The following is a 23,788-nucleotide window of genomic DNA, read 5'->3' as shown; positions in this document are numbered from 1 at the left end:
AGAAAGAATTAAATGATCCTAACTATGATATAATAAAATTATTAATTTTTATGTAAATTATAAAATTATTAATTCCATCTACTAACTAACTAACTAATGAATTAATTCTATTCAAACAATTTTCACTACATACATATATGCAAATAATAGGGGGGAAATAAGTTCAATCCAGCGACTGACACCCTTTCTAACTCAACAATAAACAACAACATATGTAAATAATAAATAAAATATTTATCAATATTCAAATTTTATTTTTAGCTGCAATATTTTAAGTCTAAAAAATTCTTATTTTTTACTTTACTAGAATATCTTGTTCTTTACTTTTCCAGGTTGAATTTCTTGTCCTTTACTTTTCCAGGTTTAATAAAATCTTAAGCATATTACTTTTCATGCGCGCATTTTTCCATATAATATTATTATATCAGTAAGCATAGTACAGAAATCTATAAAACTTTAATAAACCTTGAATTTATGTTGAGACAACATTCACAAAATTAAATATATTGTTATTTTATTAGTAAGGTAAGTACAGAAATCTATAAAACTTGGATAAAACTTGAATTTCTGTTGAGACAAAATTTACACAATTAAATATATTCTTATATTAGTAAGGTAAGTACAAAAATCTATAAAACCTGGGTAACACCTGAATTTCTGTTAAGACAACATTCACAAAATTAAATATATCATTATTATATTAGTAAGGTAAGTACAGAAATCTATAAAACTTGGATAAAACTTGAATTTCTGTTGGGACAACATTTACAAAATCAAATATATTATTATTATATTAGTAAGCTAAGTACAGAAATCTATAAAACTTGGATAAAACTTGAATTTCTGTTGGGACAACATTTACAAAATCAAATATATTATTATTATATTAGTAAGCTAAGTACAGAAATCTATAAAACTTGGATAAAACTTGAATTTCTGTTGAGATAACATTTACAAAATCAAATATATTATTATTATATTAGTAAGCTAAGTACAGAAATCTATAAAACTTGGATAAAACTTGAATTTCTGTTGAGATAACATTTACAAAATTAAATATATTATTATTATATTACTAAGGTAAGTACAGAAATCTATAAAATTTGAATTGATGTTAAGACAACATTTACAAAATTGAATATATTATTCTAATATTAGTAAGCTAAGTACAGAAATCTATAAAACTTGGATAAAACTTGAATTTCTATTGAGACAACATTTATCAAATTATATATCATTCAACCACGGTAGTGGTTGAATATATGCTTAAGTCCGAAATTGAATGAATCAAGAAACATTCAAACCCCCACCACTAATTCCGTTCGCAACCAAATTTCAAACATATAATAATATATATAATTTTATAAATGTTATCTTAACATAAATTCAAGTTTTATCCAAGTTTTATAGATTTCTGTACTTACCTTACTAATACAATAATGATATATTTAATTTTGTAAATGTTGTCTTAAATTAAATTCAAGTTTTATCCAAGTTTTATAGATTTCTGTACTTAGCTTACTAATATAATAATAATATATTTAATTTTGTAAATGTTGTCTCAACAGAAATTCAAGTTTTATCCAAGTTTTATAGATTTTTGTACTTAGCTTACTAATATAATAATAATATATTTGATTTTGTAAATGTTATCTCAACAGAAATTCAAGTTTTATCCAAGTTTTATAGATTTCTGTACTTAGCTTACTAATATAATAATGATATATTTGATTTCGTAAATGTTGTCTTAACATAAATTCAAGTTTTATCCAAGTTTTATAGATTACTGTACTTAGCTTATTGAAATAATAATAATAATATATTTAATTTAGTAAATGTTGTCTCAATAGAAATTATAAGTTTTATTAAAGATTTATGAATTTCTGGACTTAGATTACTAATATAATAATAATATATTCAATTTTGTGAATGTTGTCTCAACAGAAATTCAAGTTTTATCCAAGTTTTATAGATTTCTGTACTTAGCTTACTAATATAATATTATATTTAATTTTGTAAATGTTGTCTCAAAAAAAATTCAAGTTTTATCCAAGTTTTATAGATTTCTGTACTTAGCTTACTAATATAATAATAATATATTGTACTTGGTAAATGTTGTCTCAACAGAAATTCAAGTTTTATCAAAGTTTTGTAGATTTTTGTACTTAACTTACTACTATAATAATAATATATTTAATTTTGTAAATGTTGTCTTAACATAAATTCAAGTTTTATCTAAGTTTTATAGATTTCTGTACTTACCTTACTAATATAATAATAATATATTTGATTTTGTAAATTTTGTATCAACAGAAATTCAAGTTTTGTCCAAGTTATATAGATTTCTGTACTTAGTCTACTAATATAATAATAGTATATTTAATTTCGTAAAGTTTGTCTCAACAGAAATTCAAGTGTTATCCAAGTTTTATAGATTTCCGTACTTAGCTTACTAATATAATAATAATATATTTGATTTTGTAAATGTTGTCTAAACAGAAATTCAAGTTTTATCCAAGTTTTATAGATTTCTGTATTTACCTTACTAATATAATAATAATTATATTTAATTTTGTAAATGTTGTCTCAATAGAAATTCAAGTTTTATCCAAGTTTTATAGATTTTTGTACTTAGCTTACTAATATAATAATAATATATATAATTTTGTAAATGTTGTCTCAACAGAAATTCAAGTTTTATCAAAGTTTTATAGATTTCTGTACTTAGCTTACTAATATAATAATAATATGTTTAATTTTGTAAATGTTGTCTCAATAGAAATTAAAGTTTTAAAGATTTTTGCACTTAGCTTACTAATAGAATAATTATTTGATTTTGTAAAGGTTGTCTCAACAGAAATTTAAGATTTATCCAAGTTTTATAGATTTCTGTACTATGCTTACTAATATAATAATATTATATCTAATTTCATAAATGTTGTCTTAACAGAAGTTCAAGTTTCATCCAAGTTTAATAGATTTTGTTACTTACCTTACTAATATAATTATATTTAATTTTGTAAATGTTGTCTCAACAGAAATTCAAGTTTTATCCAAGTTTTATAGATTTCTGTAGTTAGCTTGCTAATATAATAATATATATAATTTTGTAAATGTTGTCTCAACAGAAATTCAAGTGTTATCCAAGTTTTATAGATTTCTGTACTTAGCTTTCTAATATAATAATAATATATTTAATTTTGTAAATGTTGTCTTTACAGAAATTCAAGTTTTATCCAAGTTTTATAGATTTTTGTACTTACCTTACTAATATAATAATGATATATTTAATTTTGTAAACGTTGTCTCAAAAGAAATTCAAGTTTGATCACAGTGTTATAGATTTCTGTACTTAGCTTACTAATATAATAATAATATATTTTATTTTGTAAACGTTGTCTCAAAAGAAATTCAAGTTTGATCACAGTGTTATAGATTTCTGTACTTACCTCTCTAATATAATAATAATTATATTTAATTTTGTAAACGTTGTCTCAAAAGAAATTCAAGTTTTATAGATTTCTGTACTTACCTTACTAATATAATAATATTATATTTAATTTTGTAAATGTTGTCTCAACAGAAATTCAAGTTTTATCCAAGTTTTATAGATTTCTGTAGTTAGCTTGCTAATATAATAATAATATATATAATTTTGTAAATGTTGTCTCAACAGAAATTCAAGTGTTATCCAAGTTTTATAGATTTCTGTACTTAGCTTTCTAATATAATAATAATATATTTAATTTTGTAAATGTTGTCTTTACAGAAATTCAAATTTTATCCAAGTTTTATAGATTTTTGTACTTACCTTACTAATATAATAATGATATATTTAATTTTGTAAATTTTGTCTGAACAGAAATTCAAGTTTAATCCAAGTTTTATAGATTTCTGTACTTAGCTTACTAATATAATAATATATATAATTTTGTGAATGTTGTCTTAACAGAAATTCAAGTTTAATCCAAGTTTTATAGATTTTTGTACTTACCTTACTAATATAATAATAATATATATAATTTTGTGAATGTTGTCTTAACAGAAATTCAAGTTTAATCCAAGTTTTATAGATTTCTGTACTAAGCTTACTAATATAATAATATATATAATTTTGTGAATGTTGTCTTAACAGAAATTCAAGTTTTATTTCAGTTACATAGATTTCTGCATTTAGATTAGTACTCGCTCCTTTAAAAATTTTCTTTTCTCAAATAACTCACCATTTTTTTCCCCTCATAACATAGAATGAAATGTAGCACGGTTGACTTGGAACACAGATACAGTAACGCTTCAATTGAGCACAGCATCTTTGTCTGGAAAAAAAAACATATTTTAATGTTGTTAAAGTCAAATTCCAATATTCATATTTATAAACAAAAACTGCACGAGCAGTTGTAATTGACTGATTATGTTTATTTATGAATGATTGGATTACGTTTACAAGATGTTATCTAAATACAGAAAATTTAATAAAAAAACATGCAACCAGTGCAAACGTTTTTTTTCTTTTTTTTTTTATTATATTTTCACCCCAAATAAGGTCCATTGCCACTTTGATGTAGGAGGCTACTATAACTGACATGAGCTACAGGGGTACTATGTGGGGAGTTGGGCAGCAAGATGTCAGTTCACGTTACACTTGAACTTCTGCATGTCAGTACAGTTGGGGAAGCAGGAACTGGAAGGGAATTCTAAACCCTAGCAGTTCTGGGAAAGAACCTACTGGAGTAGAAGGCTCTCTTACGTCTAGGGATCTCAACTGTGAAGGGGTGGGATTTTGCTGCTTGTCGGGGGTATTTATATTGAGAGGATACAAGTGCTTGCAGTTCGTCGGAGTATTCACCGTTAAAGTACTTGTAGAACAGGCAGAGGGATGCTACATTTTGTCGATGGGATAGAGGCTGAAGCTTAGATGACAGTTCAGGACCGATCACGTTGGTGACTCTCTTTTGAACCTTGTCTAGGAGCGAGAGACTAGTAGCAGATGCACCAGCTCAAATATGACAACAATACTCCATACATGGGTGAATGGTGGCCTTGTAGAGGTACAGGATACTTTTGGGCGTTAGTAACTTTCTAGCATGGTAGAGAGAACCTACCTTTTTTGCAGCCGTCCTGGCAATGCTCTCAATGTAATTGTTCCAACTCATGTTTCCTGTGAACATTAGGCCGAGGAGTTTAAGATGTATTTTCAGATAAAGAGTCATTGGCCATTGCTATTGGTGGTAGAAAAGATCTCTTGTAGTTATTGAAGGAAACAAGTTTAGTCTTAGCAGCATTAAATGTGACCATCCATTTTTGTCCCCATTCTACTACAGATTGGAGGTCATCCTCTAGTGTTTCTGCCATTTCTTTAGATATGTGTTCATTTGTTTTCCTGTCGTGTCAGTTATAGCACGTGGTGTCATCAGCATATATACCCATCTCACAGACAATTTTGTCAGGGAAGTCATGAATATTAGGAATAATAGAGGTCCAAGGATAGACCCCTGAGGCACTCCCGCATTTATATCATATTGTTTAGATGTACGACCATCGAGGACAACCTGGATTTTTCTCTTCTCTAAGAAAGATTTAATTATGTTAAGTATTCTTCCAATGATACTGTACGATCTGATTTTCCAGAGAAGACCTTCATGCCATACTCTGTCAAAAGCCTTAGATATATCTAGAGCTACTGCTCTACCCTCCCCTGCTTTGTCGAGTGAATGGTATATACGTTCAGAGACTACAGTTAGGGTGTTTGCTGTGGAACGGCTTGCCTAAATCCATATTGTTGGTTGGTCAGAAGTTTAACATCTGTAAGATGATGGACTAGACTTGGTTAATTATGGACTCAAACATTTTGGCGAAAAGTGGGAGGAGGCTAATGAGGCAGTAATTTACTGGGTCAATTCTTTGCCAGAATTCTTGAAAACTGGTACCACAGAAGCAGTTTTCCAGCATGCAGGAAAGCAAGATTCATTAAGGCATTTGTTGTAAAGTTTGGAGAGAACTGGAGCTACTTCGGTGGAACACTTTTTTAACAGCACAGCTGGGATGAGATCAAGTCTACATGCTTTTTAATTGTCAAGATTTTTATGATAGCATGCACCTGAGAAGGGGTAATTTTCAGATTGTCTAGTGTGGCATCTGTCCGCAAAGGAAAGTCAGGGAGGGGGTGGTTAGCAGGGTCCAATGTGGAGTTGGAGGCAAACCGATTGGCAAGCATGTTAGCCGTTTCGGTTGCTAAGCAAACAACCTCATGATTGTTACTAATGTTATATCCAAGTTCTGAGACATCTTTATGTTTTTATCTTCACTCTATTTAGAAATACACAATATGTATATGTAGACACACACATGGTGGTCACATGACCTCTCCTTGTTTTCTCATGAGATATTTATAAAAAGCATACGTTTGTACTCTAAAACCGTCAAGTTTATCTTTGCTTATAGTCAGGTCGACGAAGTCTCAATGGGGAGTCAATTGGCCCCTAACATTAGCTGATAATTTCATCATTTATTAAAAATCAAGTGTTTAGTTCTGAAATTACAAGCATTGTTATATATTACACTTCTTCTATGTTTGTACTTCCAATCTCTTCATAGCGCTCTATAGTTCACGATGGAAAGCAAGAAGGATAAATTCTTTCCTTGTCCTTGTTAGACGTTCAAGAGGTTGCTGTCTCACTACCATATACAGGAAGCGTACTTTTATTTGCCTCGTTTGTATAAAAATCACAAACAACCAGCCTGATTTATAAAATGTGTACAAAAGAATCCTCATAATTTGTTCATCTTGCAGACTGGACTTCAAACTAGAGAGAATCAGGAAATTATTCATTAATAATGATTATTTGGAAGACCTTATTAATAAGTGTATTAGCAAAAAGGTTGCAGATTTCAGATCATTTAAAATATTTTGGGTCTTTTAAATATACTACTTATTTAAAATTATCTTGGATAAGCGTAAGCAGATTGTTAGAAATAGTATTAATTGCTTCTACTCTATTTGCTTGCATTTAGTATATAATATATGAACTGCTGTTGTTTTTTTTTTGCAAAGAGTATGTTCCATTCCAGCACTGTTGTTGGTTATGTGGAGTGTACTTCCTTGCATTTGCAGATGCATGTAAGACAGTCCATTCCATTTAGGATTATACAGGGAAGGACAAGACCCAATAATTTCTCTTCCTCTGCAATGTTCGGCTCTGTTAATGGTCAGTATTTTGGTAAGAAAATCCATGCTGTGCCAGTAAATACAAAATCGAGTTGTTGAGAACCTGCATAGAGCAGATTAAAAAAATCATTTTTTTTATTTGAATCTACTTTTATTGCAATACCCTATGTAGAAAAAGTGCATAAAGGTGTTTAATTATTTATCACAAGTCTTTGCACTTCAAATTCCCAAATGTTTTTATTTTCGTCATTTTAAATTATACTATAAATTTATCATGAGATGAAAGTGCAAAGAACTCTAGAGACATTTCCCATGCAAACGGAATCTAGTTGTCAACTGTCTACCTACAGATTCATTGTTTGCTACTTTCTATTTCATTGTTTATCGTAATATACTTCCCATTTCTTTGTTTATGGTAATATACTTCCCATTTCTTTGTTTATTGTAATATACTTCCCATTTCTTTGTTTATTGTAATATTCTTCCCATTTCTTTGTTTATTGTAATATACTTCCCATTTCTTTGCTATTGTAATATTCTTCCCATTTCTTTGTTTATTGTAATATTCTTCCCATTTCTTTGTTTATTGTAATATATTTCCTATTTCTTTGTTTATTGTAATATACTTCCCATTTCTTTGTTTATTGTAATATTCTTCCCATTTCTTTGTTTATTGTAATATTCTTCCCATTTCTTTGTTTATTGTAATATATTTCCCATTTCTTTGTTTATTGTAATATACTTCCAATTTCTTTGTTTATTGTAATATACTTCCCATTTCTTTGTTTATTGTAATATTCTTCCCATTTCTTTGTTTATTGTAATATATTTCCTATTTCTTTGTTTATTGTAATATACTTCCCATTTCTTTGTTTATTGTAATATTCTTCCCATTTCTTTGTTTATTGTAATATTCTTCCCATTTCTTTGTTTATTGTAATATACTTCCCATTTCTTTGTTTATGGTAATATACTTCCCATTTCTTTGTTTATTGTAATATACTTCCAATTTCTTTGTTTATTGTAATATACTTCCCATTTCTTTGTTTATTGTAATATACTTCCCATTTCTTTGTTTATTGTAATATACTTCCCATTTCTTTGTTTATGGTAATATACTTCCCATTTCTTTGTTTATTGTAATATACTTCCAATTTCTTTGTTTATTGTAATATTCTTCCCATTTCTTTGTTTATTGTAATATTCTTCCCATTTCTTTGTTTATTGTAATATACTTCCCATTTCTTTGTTTATTGTAATATTCTTCCCATTTCTTTGTTTATTGTAATATACTTCTCATTTCTTTGTTTATTGTAATATACTTCCTATTTCTTTGTTTATTGTAATATTCTTCCCATTTCTTTGTTTATTGTAATATACTTCCCATTTCTTTGTTTATTGTAATATACTTCCCATTTCTTTGTTTATTGTAATATACTTCCCATTTCTTTGTTTATGGTAATATACTTCCCATTTCTTTGTTTATTGTAATATACTTCCAATTTCTTTGTTTATTGTAATATTCTTCCCATTTCTTTGTTTATTGTAATATTCTTCCCATTTCTTTGTTTATTGTAATATACTTCCCATTTCTTTGTTTATTGTAATATATTTCCCATTTCTTTGTTTATTGTAATATACTTCCCATTTCTTTGTTTATTGTAATATTCTTCCCATTTCTTTGTTTATTGCAATATATTTCCCATTTCTTTGTTTATTGTAATATTCTTCCCATTTCTTTGTTTATTGTAATATTCTTCCCATTTCTTTGTTTATTGTAATATATTTCCCATTTCTTTGTTTATTGTAATATACTTCCCATTTCTTTGTTTATTGTAATATTCTTCCCATTTCTTTGTTTATTGTAATATACTTCCCATTTCTTTGTTTATGGTAATATATTTCCCATTTCTTTGTTTATTGTAATATACTTCCCATTTCTTTGTTTATGGTAATATATTTCCCATTTCTTTGTTTATTGTAATATACTTCCAATTTCTTTGTTTATTGTAATATTCTTCCCATTTCTTTGTTTATTGTAATATTCTTCCCATTTCTTTGTTTATGGTAATATACTTCCCATTTCTTTGTTTATTGTAATATATTTCCCATTTCTTTGTTTATTGTAATATACTTCCAATTTCTTTGTTTATTGTAATATTCTTCCCATTTCTTTGTTTATTGTAATATACTTCCCATTTCTTTGTTTATTGTAATATTCTTCCCATTTCTTTGTTTATTGCAATATATTTCCCATTTCTTTGTTTATTGTAATATTCTTCCCATTTCTTTGTTTATTGTAATATTCTTCCCATTTCTTTGTTTATTGTAATATACTTCCCATTTCTTTGTTTATTGTAATATACTTCCCATTTCTTTGTTTATTGTAATATACTTCCCATTTCTTTGTTTATTGTAATATACTTCCCATTTCTTTGTTTATGGTAATATACTTCCCATTTCTTTGTTTATTGTAATATACTTCCAATTTCTTTGTTTATTGTAATATTCTTCCCATTTCTTTGTTTATTGTAATATTCTTCCCATTTCTTTGTTTATTGTAATATACTTCCCATTTCTTTGTTTATTGTAATATTCTTCCCATTTCTTTGTTTATTGCAATATATTTCCCATTTCTTTGTTTATTGTAATATACTTCCTATTTCTTTGTTTATTGTAATATACTTCCTATTTCTTTGTTTATTGTAATATACTTCCCATTTCTTTGTTTATTGTAATATACTTCTTATTTCTTTGTTTATTGTAATATTCTTCCCATTTCTTTGTTTATTGTAATATATTTCCCATTTCTTTGTTTATTGTAATATTCTTCCCATTTCTTTGTTTATTGTAATATACTTCCCATTTCTTTGTTTATTGTAATATACTTCCCATTTCTTTGTTTATTGTAATATTCTTCCCATTTCTTTGTTTATTGTAATATACTTCCCATTTCTTTGTTTATTGTAATATATTTCCCATTTCTTTGTTTATTGTAATATACTTCCCATTTCTTTGTTTATTGTAATATACTTCCCATTTCTTTGTTTATTGTAAAATTCTTCCCATTTCTTTGTTTATTGTAATATTCTTCCCATTTCTTTGTTTATTGTAATATTCTTCCCATTTCTTTGTTTATTGTAATATATTTCCCATTTCTTTGTTTATTGTAATATTCTTCCCATTTCTTTGTTTATTGTAATATACTTCCCATTTCTTTGTTTATTGTAATATACTTCCCATTTCTTTGTTTATTGTAATATATTTCCCATTTCTTTGTTTATTGTAATATACTTCCCATTTCTTTGTTTATTGTAATATACTTCCCATTTCTTTGTTTATGGTAATATAATTCCCATTTCTTTGTTTATTGTAATATACTTCCCATTTCTTTGTTTATTGTAATATACTTCCCATTTCTTTGTTTATTGTAATATATTTCCCATTTCTTTGTTTATTGTAATATACTTCCCATTTCTTTGTTTATTGTAATATACTTCCCATTTCTTTGTTTATTGTAATATATTTCCCATTTCTTTGTTTATTGTAATATACTTCCCATTTCTTTGTTTATTGTAATATACTTCCCATTTCTTTGTTTATTGTAATATACTTCCCATTTCTTTGTTTATGGTAATATACTTCCCATTTCTTTGTTTATTGTAATATACTTCCCATTTCTTTGTTTATTGTAATATACTTCCCATTTCTTTGTTTATTGTAATATACTTCCCATTTCTTTGTTTATGGTAATATTCTTCCCATTTCTTTGTTTATTGTAATATACTTCCCATTTCTTTGTTTATTGTAATATTCTTCCCATTTCTTTGTTTATTGTAATATTCTTCCCATTTCTTTGTTTATTGTAATATACTTCCTATTTCTTTGTTTATTGTAATATTCTTCCCATTTCTTTGTTTATGGTAATATACTTCCCATTTCTTTGTTTATTGTAATATACTTCCCATTTCTTTGTTTATTGTAATATACTTCCCATTTCTTTGTTTATTGTAATATTCTTCCCATTTCTTTGTTTATTGTAATATTCTTCCCATTTCTTTGTTTATTGTAATATATTTCCCATTTCTTTGTTTATTGTAATATACTTGCCATTTCTTTGTGTATTGTAATATACTTCCCATTTCTTTGTTTATTGTAATATACTTCCCATTTCTTTGTTTATTGTAATATACTTCCCATTTCTTTGTTTATTGTAATATACTTCCTATTTCTTTGTTTATTGTAATATACTTCTTATTTCTTTGTTTATTGTAATATTCTTCCCATTTCTTTGTTTATGGTAATATACTTCCCATTTCTTTGTTTATTGTAATATACTTCCCATTTCTTTGTATATGGTAATATACTTCCCATTTCTTTGTTTATTGTAATATACTTCCCATTTTTTTGTATATGGTAATATACTTCCCATTTCTTTGTTTATTGTAATATACTTTCCATTTCTTTGTTTATGGTAATATACTTCCCATTTCTTTGTTTATGGTAATATACTTCCCATTTCTTTGTTTATTGTAATATACTTCCCATTTCTTTGTATATTGTAATATACTTCCCATTTCTTTGTTTATTGTAATATATTTCCTATTTCTTTGTTTATTGTAATATACTTCCCATTTCTTTGTTTATAGTAATATACTTCCCATTTCTTTGTTTATTATAATATACTTCCCATTTCTTTGTTTATTGTAATATACTTCCTATTTCTTTGTATATGGTAATATACTTGCCATTTCTTTGTTTATTGTAATATACTTCCAATTTCTTTGTTTATTGTAATATTCTTCCCATTTCTTTGTTTATTGTAATATTCTTCCCATTTCTTTGTTTATTGTAATATTCTTCCCATTTCTTTGTTTATTGTAATATACTTCCTATTTCTTTGTTTATTGTAATATACTTCCCATTTCTTTGTTTATGGTAATATACTTCCCATTTCTTTGTTTATTGTAATATACTCCCCATTTCTTTGTTTATTGTAATATTCTTCCCATTTCTTTGTTTATTGTAATATTCTTCCCATTTCTTTGTTTATTGTAATATACTTCCCATTTCTTTGTTTATGGTAATATACTTCCCATTTCTTTGTTTATGGTAATATACTTCCCATTTCTTTGTTTATTGTAATATACTTCCCATTTCTTTGTTTATTGTAATATACTTCCCATTTCTTTGTTTATTGTAATATACTTCCCATTTCTTTGTTTATTATAATATACTTCCCATTTCTTTGTTTATTGTAATATACTTCCCATTTCTTTGTATATGGTAATATACTTCCCATTTCTTTGTTTATTGTAATATACTTCCCATTTCTTTGTTTATGGTAATATACTTCCCATTTCTTTGTTTATTATAATATACTTCCCATTTCTTTGTTTATGGTAATATACTTCCCATTTCTTTGTTTATGGTAATATACTTCCCATTTCTTTGTTTATTGTAATATACTTCCCATTTCTTTGTTTATTATAATATACTTCCCATTTCTTTGTTTATTATAATATACTTCCCATTTCTTTGTTTATTGTAATATACTTCCCATTTCTTTGTATATGGTAATATACTTCCCATTTCTTTGTTTATTGTAATATACTTCCCATTTCTTTGTATATGGTAATATACTTCCCATTTCTTTGTTTATGGTAATATACTTCCCATTTCTTTGTTTATTGTAATATATTTCCTATTTCTTTGTTTATTGTAATATATTTCCCATTTCTTTGTTTATTGTAATATACTTCCCATTTCTTTGTTTATTGTAATATACTTCCCATTTCTTTGTTTATTGTAATATACTTCCCATTTCTTTGTATATGGTAATATACTTGCCATTTCTTTGTTTATGGTAATATACTTCCCATTTCTTTGTTTATGGTAATATACTTCCCATTTCTTTGTTTATTGTAATATACTTCCCATTTCTTTGTTTATTGTAATATACTTCCCATTTCTTTGTTTATTGTAATATATTTCCCATTTCTTTGTTTATTGTAATATACTTCCCATTTCTTTGTTTATTGTAATATACTTCCCATTTCTTTGTTTATTGTAATATTCTTCCCATTTCTTTGTTTATTGTAATATTCTTCCCATTTCTTTGTTTATTGTAATATTCTTCCCATTTCTTTGTTTATTGTAATATATTTCCCATTTCTTTGTTTATTGTAATATACTTCCCATTTCTTTGTTTATTGTAATATACTTCCCATTTCTTTGTTTATTGTAATATATTTCCCATTTCTTTGTTTATTGTAATATACTTCCCATTTCTTTGTTTATTGTAATATACTTCCCATTTCTTTGTTTATGGTAATATACTTCCCATTTCTTTGTTTATTGTAATATTCTTCCCATTTCTTTGTTTATTGTAATATACTTCCCATTTCTTTGTTTATTGTAATATACTTCCAATTTCTTTGTTTATTGTAATATATTTCCCATTTCTTTGTTTATTGTAATATACTTCCAATTTCTTTGTTTATTGTAATATTCTTCCCATTTCTTTGTTTATTGTAATATTCTTCCCATTTCTTTGTTTATTGTAATATACTTCCCATTTCTTTGTTTATGGTAATATACTTCCCATTTCTTTGTTTATTGTAATATACTTCCCATTTCTTTGTTTATTGTAATATACTTCCCATTTCTTTGTTTATTGTAATATACTTCCCATTTCTTTGTTTATTGTAATATATTTCCCATTTCTTTGTTTATTGTAATATACTTCCCATTTCTTTGTTTATTGTAATATACTTCCCATTTCTTTGTTTATTGTAATATATTTCCCATTTCTTTGTTTATTGTAATATACTTCCCATTTCTTTGTTTATTGTAATATACTTCCCATTTCTTTGTTTATTGTAATATACTTCCCATTTCTTTTTTATGGTAATATACTTCCCATTTCTTTGTTTATTGTAATATACTTCCCATTTCTTTGTTTATTGTAATATACTTCCCATTTCTTTGTTTATTGTAATATACTTCCCATTTCTTTGTTTATTGTAATATACTTCCCATTTCTTTGTTTATGGTAATATACTTCCCATTTCTTTGTTTATTGTAATATACTTCCAATTTCTTTGTTTATTGTAATATTCTTCCCATTTCTTTGTTTATTGTAATATTCTTCCCATTTCTTTGTTTATTGTAATATACTTCCCATTTCTTTGTTTATTGTAATATTCTTCCCATTTCTTTGTTTATTGCAATATATTTCCCATTTCTTTGTTTATTGTAATATACTTCCTATTTCTTTGTTTATTGTAATATACTTCCTATTTCTTTGTTTATTGTAATATACTTCCCATTTCTTTGTTTATTGTAATATACTTCTTATTTCTTTGTTTATTGTAATATTCTTCCCATTTCTTTGTTTATTGTAATATATTTCCCATTTCTTTGTTTATTGTAATATTCTTCCCATTTCTTTGTTTATTGTAATATACTTCCCATTTCTTTGTTTATTGTAATATACTTCCCATTTCTTTGTTTATTGTAATATTCTTCCCATTTCTTTGTTTATTGTAATATACTTCCCATTTCTTTGTTTATTGTAATATATTTCCCATTTCTTTGTTTATTGTAATATTCTTCCCATTTCTTTGTTTATTGTAATATTCTTCCCATTTCTTTGTTTATTGTAATATTCTTCCCATTTCTTTGTTTATTGTAATATACTACCCATTTCTTTGTTTATTGTAATATTCGTCCCATTTCTTTGTTTATTGTAATATATTTCGCATTTCTTTGTTTATTGTAATATACTTCCCATGTCTTTGTTTATTGTAATATACTCCCCATTTCTTTGTATATGGTAATATACTTGCCATTTCTTTGCTTATGGTAATATACTTCCCATTTCTTTGTTTATGGTAATGTACTTCCCATTTCTTTGTTTATTGTAATATACTTCCCATTTCTTTGTTTATTGTAATATACTTCCTATTTCTTTGTTTATTGTAATATACTTCCCATTTCTTTGTTTATTGTAATATACTTGCCATTTCTTTGTGTATTGTAATATACTTCCCATTTCTTTGTTTATTGTAATATACTTCCCATTTCTTTGTTTATTGTAATATACTTCCCATTTCTTTGTTTATTGTAATATACTTCCTATTTCTTTGTTTATTGTAATATACTTCTTATTTCTTTGTTTATTGTAATATTCTTCCCATTTCTTTGTTTATGGTAATATACTTCCCATTTCTTTGTTTATTGTAATATATTTCCCATTTCTTTGTTTATTGTAATATACTTGCCATTTCTTTGTGTATTGTAATATACTTCCCATTTCTTTGTTTATTGTAATATACTTCCCATTTCTTTGTTTATTGTAATATACTTCCCATTTCTTTGTTTATTGTAATATACTTCCTATTTCTTTGTTTATTGTAATATACTTCTTATTTCTTTGTTTATTGTAATATTCTTCCCATTTCTTTGTTTATGGTAATATACTTCCCATTTCTTTGTTTATTGTAATATACTTCCCATTTCTTTGTATATGGTAATATACTTCCCATTTCTTTGTTTATTGTAATATACTTCCCATTTTTTTGTATATGGTAATATACTTCCCATTTCTTTGTTTATTGTAATATACTTTCCATTTCTTTGTTTATGGTAATATACTTCCCATTTCTTTGTTTATTGTAATATACTTCCCATTTCTTTGTATATTGTAATATACTTCCCATTTCTTTGTTTATTGTAATATATTTCCTATTTCTTTGTTTATTGTAATATACTTCCCATTTCTTTGTTTATGGTAATATACTTCCCATTTCTTTGTTTATTATAATATACTTCCCATTTCTTTGTTTATTGTAATATACTTCCTATTTCTTTGTATATGGTAATATACTTGCCATTTCTTTGTTTATTGTAATATACTTCCTATTTCTTTGTTTATTGTAATATTCTTCCCATTTCTTTGTTTATTGTAATATTCTTCCCATTTCTTTGTTTATTGTAATATTCTTCCCATTTCTTTGTTTATTGTAATATACTTCCTATTTCTTTGTTTATTGTAATATACTTCCCATTTCTTTGTTTATGGTAATATACTTCCCATTTCTTTGTTTATTGTAATATACTTCCCATTTCTTTGTTTATTGTAATATTCTTCCCATTTCTTTGTTTATTGTAATATTCTTCCCATTTCTTTGTTTATTGTAATATACTTCCCATTTCTTTGTTTATGGTAATATACTTCCCATTTCTTTGTTTATGGTAATATACTTCCCATTTCTTTGTTTATTGTAATATACTTCCCATTTCTTTGTTTATTGTAATATACTTCCCATTTCTTTGTTTATTGTAATATTCTTCCCATTTCTTTGTTTATTATTATATACTTCCCATTTCTTTGTTTATTGTAATATACTTCCCATTTCTTTGTATATGGTAATATACTTCCCATTTCTTTGTTTATTGTAATATACTTCCCATTTCTTTGTTTATGGTAATATACTTCCCATTTCTTTGTTTATTATAATATACTTCCCATTTCTTTGTTTATTGTAATATACTTCCCATTTCTTTGTTTATTGTAATATACTTCCCATTTCTTTGTTTATTATAATATACTTCCCATTTCTTTGTTTATTGTAATATACTTCCCATTTCTTTGTATATGGTAATATACTTCCCATTTCTTTGTTTATTGTAATATACTTCCCATTTCTTTGTATATGGTAATATACTTGCCATTTCTTTGTTTATGGTAATATACTTCCCATTTCTTTGTTTATGGTAATATACTTCCCATTTCTTTGTTTATTGTAATATACTTCCCATTTCTTTGTTTATTGTAATATACTTCCCATTTCTTTGTTTATTGTAATATACTTCCCATTTCTTTGTTTATTGTAATATACTTCCTATTTCTTTGTCTATTGCCACCACCCCCTCTCACGTTTACTTTATAGTATTACATCAGTGCAATCTAATCGTTTTTATACGAATGTTTATTTATCATAAGTTTTTGCACTTCAAATTCCCCATTGCATCATTTTCAATTATACTATACATTTATCATAATAAGATGAAAGGTGAAAGAACTCTAGAGAGTTGTCAACTAATCATGTTTAAACACATATATAAATCAGTTACATTAAAATATATTGAAACATTCAATGTGCAACCAATATTTTTCAACCACAAAAAATAAATATTAAAACATTTGACAAGATTGTAGCTACTGAGTGGTGAAATACGATTATTCTAAACATGTAATAATCCCGATATCATATACATGGGGGGGGGGCATCTGTGCCAATTATATACATACTTAACAATAATCCCGATATCATATACATGGGTGGGGGGCATCTGTGCCAATTATATATATACTTAATAATCACAGACACAACAAAGTAAACATAATACGACTTCTAGCTATTTTCATAATTCCTGCCATTTCAAATTCCACCACATCTTTATTTTCGAAATGTTTTATTATACTATCAATTAATCATGATTAGATCATTGTCGAAAAAGCTCTAATTCACTTTTACATTCATTTGCAAGTCGGATTCCCAGAAAACGGCGTAAATTGTCGCTTTTGCCACATTAGAGTTTTTTTTTTTTTTTCACTTGAGTTGAAACTGCTCTTTAGCGTAAAATCCGTTTGCTCGTCAACACTTTGCATTCCTTAAAAAAAATGGTCAACCTTTGCGTTGCACTTTTTTTCTTTTTTTTTTAAATAGTTCTTCGTCAAACTGTTATATTTGACGCTTCATATCTCGTCACCAACTGTTGTGGTTGCAAGGTTGAACAATAATTAGTAAGGAAATACAATGAAGACGCAAACAACAAGATAACGCAATAATAAGTGTATTAAAAAACAGGTATATTTACAATATGTACAAATGATGGTGTCGAGTCAGAGAGTCTTGGTGGGAGGACATGTACGCTCTTCGGCGTCACTTCTGGTGGCATTTGAGTAAGACACACCAAGGCCAACCTAGGCTTGCCATTTATAGTGTTATGTTATTCGCATATGCAAATAAGTGGTTGCCACCACAACATTAACAATCACAGACACAACAAAGTAAGCATAATACGACTTCCAGCTATTTTCATAATTCCTGCCATTTCAAATTCCACCACATCTTTATTTTCGAAATGTTTTATTATACTATCAATTAATCATGATTAGATGATTGTCGAAAAAGCTCTAGGGAGTTTTCCACCCACATATTTTTATATTTAAACTCGGAACCTCCGAACAAATACACATATATATAAATCCATTACATAAAAATATAGTAATAAATTTAACGTAGATCCAATATTTTGTTAAACACAAAACATAAATATTAAAAATTAACATTTTACAATGTTGTAACTGTTGAGTGGTTGGAATATGACTATTCTAAATGAGTAATTATCCCGATGCCATACACATTGGGAGAAGCTCTGCGCTACTTATATACACGAATAACAAGCACAGACATTACATTTTGACCAACCTTTACATCATCAAATAATATACAGACGCAAATAAATAGATTAAAAAAAAAAATTATAATATAACTGAGTGGTGAAATATGACTATTCTAAACATGTAATAATCCCGAAATCATATACATTGGGATGAGGGCATCTATGCCATTTATATACATATGTTGCGTTATATCATAAAGGGGATCATGTATGATCGTCTAATCAACCTTAATGTAGTATTTCGTCTAGTCAGAATTAACATCATGTGACCGTCTAGTTGTTCTGTCTATTTGTTCATATGCCGTTCTGTGTGTGTGTGTGTGTGATACATGCATTTTTCAGACATACCTTCTGCGTCTTGGATGTTGGTCCATCTGGAAATCTCTCGTCTTGGAAGGGAGACCTGGTACCTGTTTTGGACGAAGATTCAATCACTCCAAGACAAGGAATTGGTTTCATAGTTTATTTCACTTTCCAGATGTCTTGCAGAAGATGGAAAGTGAATCTCTGGCCTGTATTGTTTCTGTTCTATTCAGGTTAGCGCCCCCCTCCTCCCCCCCCCCTGAAGGGGAGGAGACAACGGTGAAGCCGTTTGTCCTCTTCTAAGCCCAAACCAAATCTCCCCAATTCAGCCAACCTGATCACATGATTCACACGCAATCCGATCAGCAAAAAAATATAGTGATAAATTTAACATAGAACAAATATTTTACTCTGTGCAACTTATATACACGCATAACAAGCATTGACATTACGCTTCAACCAACTCTTACACCGTCAAATAATATACAGACGCAAATAAATAGATAACAAAAATTATAATATAAAATATAATACTGGGTATGAATATTGTTCAGATTCATCAACAAACTTGGGCCTTACTTCTGTACACCAATAACAGGAAACGTTGCCTTATAGATTGAGATGAGACGTGGAAGATACACGCTTCTATTGTGAATATCATCATACATTGAAAACCCTGTTTAGATTAAAAGAAAGCCTTTCTGACACTCTTTTATTGTCCTGATTATATCGATTGGCTTGCTTTGACGATGGAGTCACTTTGCTTGATGTAGTCTTGGGCATCTGGGTTGGGGTGCCTCACTAACGAGGAAGTATATCTGGTTAGGTCTGTGAGCCGTAATGTCCTTTCGGTTGCGAAGAGACTGCATTCACGAACAGTTAGACATTAAAGAAATAACCTTGTGTCATGTCTTCATCTATTCGTAATGTCAGTGATTGAACTTTTTGCAGGTTTCATGGTTTGCAAACAGAATTGTTGTCTTCTAATCTGGAACATATCAGTGGAATTGGAACATGCTTTAGGCAAAGAATTGGAACGTGCTTTAGGCAAAGAATTGGAACATGCTTTAGGCAAAGAATTGGAACATGCTTTAGGCAAAGAATTGGAACATGCTTTAGGCAAAGAATTGGAACATGCTTTAGGCAAAGAATTGGAACATGCTTTAGGCAAAGAATTGGAACATGCTTTAGGCAAAGAATTGGAACATGCTTTAGGCAAAGAATTGGAACATGCTTTAGGCAAAGAATTGGAACATGCTTTAGGCAAAGAATTGGAACGTGCTTTAGGCAAAGAATTGGAACATGCTTTAGGCAAAGAATTGGAACATGCTTTAGGCAAAGAATTGGAACATGCTTTAGGCAAAGAATTGGAACATGCTTTAGGCAAAGAATTGGAACATGCTTTAGGCAAAGAATTGGAACGTGCTTTAGGCAAAGAATTGGAACATGCTTTAGGCAAAGAATTGGAACATGCTTTAGGCAAAGAATTGGAACATGCTTTAGGCAAAGAATTGGAACATGCTTTAGGCAAAGAATTGGAACGTGCTTTAGGCAAGAGATTTGGGATTCATAAAACAAATGTTATACTTGACCCAGTTTGCAACGTAAGTTTAGTTTATGGTCTATCTTTAGGCATTTTGATCTTGAGCACACAGTGCAATGGGAGAAAAATGTGACTTGTTAATTTTAAAGCATCTAAAAGCAAGCTTCTCTCTTTTCATAATAATCGATCTGACCCCTGTCTGGCCCTAATTGAAATGAAAGGCTCTCCTCTTGGGGAGGCTCCATGTCTTGACATGCTTCTGGAACTGACCTTCACTCCTGATCTAAAATGGAACACATACATCGACTCTGTTGCCAACATCACTGAAAAAAATGGATCATCCTACAGCTCAAATAGGTATTTCACTTCCAAAGCATCATCTATTTGTATAAAGACTAAGTACGTCCTAAAATGGAGTAATATTGCCACATTTTGGCAGGAGTTGCTCAGTGCATCTTACCTTGACATGAGTATTCAAAACTAGTTTTAAAACCTAGTGGGTGATGCATTTTTCTATTCTCTGAAATGTCTTTCCACAAAAGATGTGGCCAGCCTCTTTTAGATCTATTATTATTTCCATGGCAAGTGCTTGTCTGAGGTCCAATCTAAAATCTTCCTTGCCAAATCTTCACAAAAAACTCGACTAGCTACAACCACTGTCAACAATTTTCCCTACTCTTATTCTGTTCTTAAATCTGAACGCAGATTCCACAATCAAAGCTTCTTTCCTAGAACTGCCTGCATGTGAAAAACTGTTCCGCTGGCCTGCTTCCAGCAGGGCGGTGGTGATGCTGGGTCAAATAAAAAAAACTATACAAAATACTGTTAGAAACCCGCCCGTTGCCCAACATAAACAGAATTTTTGTGAAATCGTAAATGTCGGCACATTACTTACGGAAAAATGGTTAATTAAACTGCAAAAGCACCTGTTAATGGAATACCCCCCCCCCAAAAAAAAAGAACAAAAAACATAAAAATGTGTTTGGTCCGGTCCGCTCGTGAAAACTTTGATCAATTAAAAAGTATTAAAAACTATGTAAGACAAAAAAAAAAAAAAAAAAAAAATGAACCACATTTTTTTTTCAGCACTAGTGCACTTATTGATCCGTGCTGAAATCATAACTTTATTATTTAAAAAGCAATTCTTAACATGGGGAGGGGAGGGTGTTTTGTACCTATTCTATACTTTAATCTTACAATTGAATAAAAAAAAAAATATTATAAAACTTTAATTAAACTTGGAAATACAATTTAAAAAATAGCCCGGATCAGTAAGTGCACTAGCATCTTTTTTCTTTTTTAACTTTCTTATTTGAAAGATTCCTACGGGATGTGATAAGACACTTCACTACGCCCGTTCGCATGCGAACGTACGTGTAAAAAAACACTACCGAAGGCGGTGAAATGGCACAAAATAGTCCCAAGGTCCAGGGGTTCATACCATACAAACGGTAAATTTGCGGTGGGTATGATTATCAGATTCGTTGTCAGCGACCTCGATTACCCCTAAAAAAACAAATTAGAGTGGACGGTGTTCTGTTGTTGCGTAAAATTTACCAAAATTTTCATCATGTCATAATCTTAAAATTAAATACTAATAATTGCCTATATATTGTTTTACTCGAAACTGTTTACATCAGCGATATCATAATTTAATCCCATTTAATTGTTTAAGATTGTTGAAACAGTTATTGAATGTTTAAAAAAAAAAAAAAAATTTAGTATTGCAAAATCTTACCTTTCATTCCAGAAAATTCAATATGAAAAATAAGCCAAAAGCCAGGACGATTTCTCTTTTGTGTTCAAAACAGAAAATTTGTTTTGTTTGTTATGATTTCTTTGGTAAATTGATAAAACTTTTGCTTTGTGAGTTCAATTCATTAAGAAAAATATATGAAAATATAAAAGAATCAAAATTAAAAGATAAAAAAAAACCACGATTTAAACGTTAAATTATTTAAAGAGGGAACTAACTGCTAAAGAACAAAGAACTTAAAGTCATCGTAACACGGTGAAATCATTATTTTGTTCCTTGTGTAAAAATGCCCGTTAAGTGTGCGGATTTGTTTTCCTTAGGTTTAAATTACATATGTCAATACGTAATGTTAACAATAAAACAGTCATGCGAATTAAATAAATAAATAAACGTTTACTGGTAAAAAAAAAATTGGTCTATTCTTTTAATACTAAAAGTTTCACATAAAAAAACTTTAATAAAAGGATGAATGCACATGAATCGGTGACGTCATCAAGTTGTGTTTACTACATGAAATTTTCATGATTATGGAACAACAGAAGAGACATAATTTTTTTTAAATGTGTTTCTTTTTCAAACGTAAAAACATTTTTTGTTTGTTTAAATTTTGTTAGAAATTGAGATTTACATAATAATATTATTATTGAAAAATATATAAATTTATTTAAAAAAAAACATTTTTCAATATATTTTTCCTTACATTTACAACTAAAACTTAAAGACTACATTTTACTGACGCATAACGTAACAAAATGGTTTTGATATCTATAGTGCCCGGAAAAATCGTCCCGGGAAAACTCATCTCCGGAAAACTCGTACCCGGACCCCCCCCCTTTTGCTAGGTAGAAAAACTGGTCCCTTATTGAATAAATATCGATTGAAAACACATTTTATTACCGTTCTTGAAGGAGATATTGTTTTTAAAAGAGACTATGTACCTTCATAATATTTAAAAACAATATGTTTTTAACTCTTGCTTAAAGAAAAATAAAACTTGATCACGGAGTCAAGATACGAAAAACGAAACCAAATATTTATTTTAAAAATACTCTAGTTTTAACACTTTAACACAGTGTCATTACGAAACAAATATATACAGAAAGAAAACACGTATTATCAAAGAAAGCAATTATTTTATTTAGAAGAATTAATTCAGTTTAAATAATTCTTGTGTTATTACAAAACAACAAAAAAAGAAAACACGGTCTTAACGTTATTATTTCGAAAGCCATTCTTAACATGGGGAGGAGAGGGTATCGTTTAAAAGTAATTTCGGGGGCACTTGTGATTGTGCAGTACTACTGCAGTGCAGTACTTAAAAATATACAAATTTATTTTCTTTTGGAGGCTCGTTTTAAAACTATATCTACCTCAGTATTTTCTTTAATTTTCGGACAATTTTTTGTTACAAATTATTTACTAAGTAATGTCGAGTGCGACATTACTTGTTATTTCTTTTTAACTAAATAAACTCTTTAAAATAAGCTTAAACACCAAACACTTACAAAGCTAGGTAGAAAACGAAAACTTAGAAAAATCAATTTAA

General features: G+C 28.0%; 1 long non-coding RNA gene across 1 annotated transcript in view; it reads right to left on the bottom strand.

The window, feature by feature from the left end:
- LOC145239944 (uncharacterized) overlaps positions 1-22,496 on the bottom strand; it is a 31,113-nt gene extending 8,617 nt beyond the window's left edge. Inside the window, exons 1-2 of the long non-coding RNA XR_013862430.1 lie at positions 22,225-22,496; positions 4,224-4,316 (exon numbers count right to left, since the gene is read on the bottom strand). This is a non-coding gene — a long non-coding RNA (uncharacterized LOC145239944). The remainder of the gene's footprint in view (positions 1-4,223; positions 4,317-22,224) is intronic.
- Between the last annotated feature and the right edge of the window lie 1,292 nt (positions 22,497-23,788).

Source organism: Euprymna scolopes, chromosome 19 (genome assembly GCF_053919585.1).
Source record: "Euprymna scolopes isolate OS-2025 chromosome 19, ASM5391958v1, whole genome shotgun sequence".
NCBI lineage: Eukaryota > Metazoa > Mollusca > Cephalopoda > Sepiida > Sepiolidae > Euprymna > Euprymna scolopes.
Note: the sequence above shows the minus strand (reverse complement) of the source record. Positions and strands in the feature narration are given on the sequence as shown.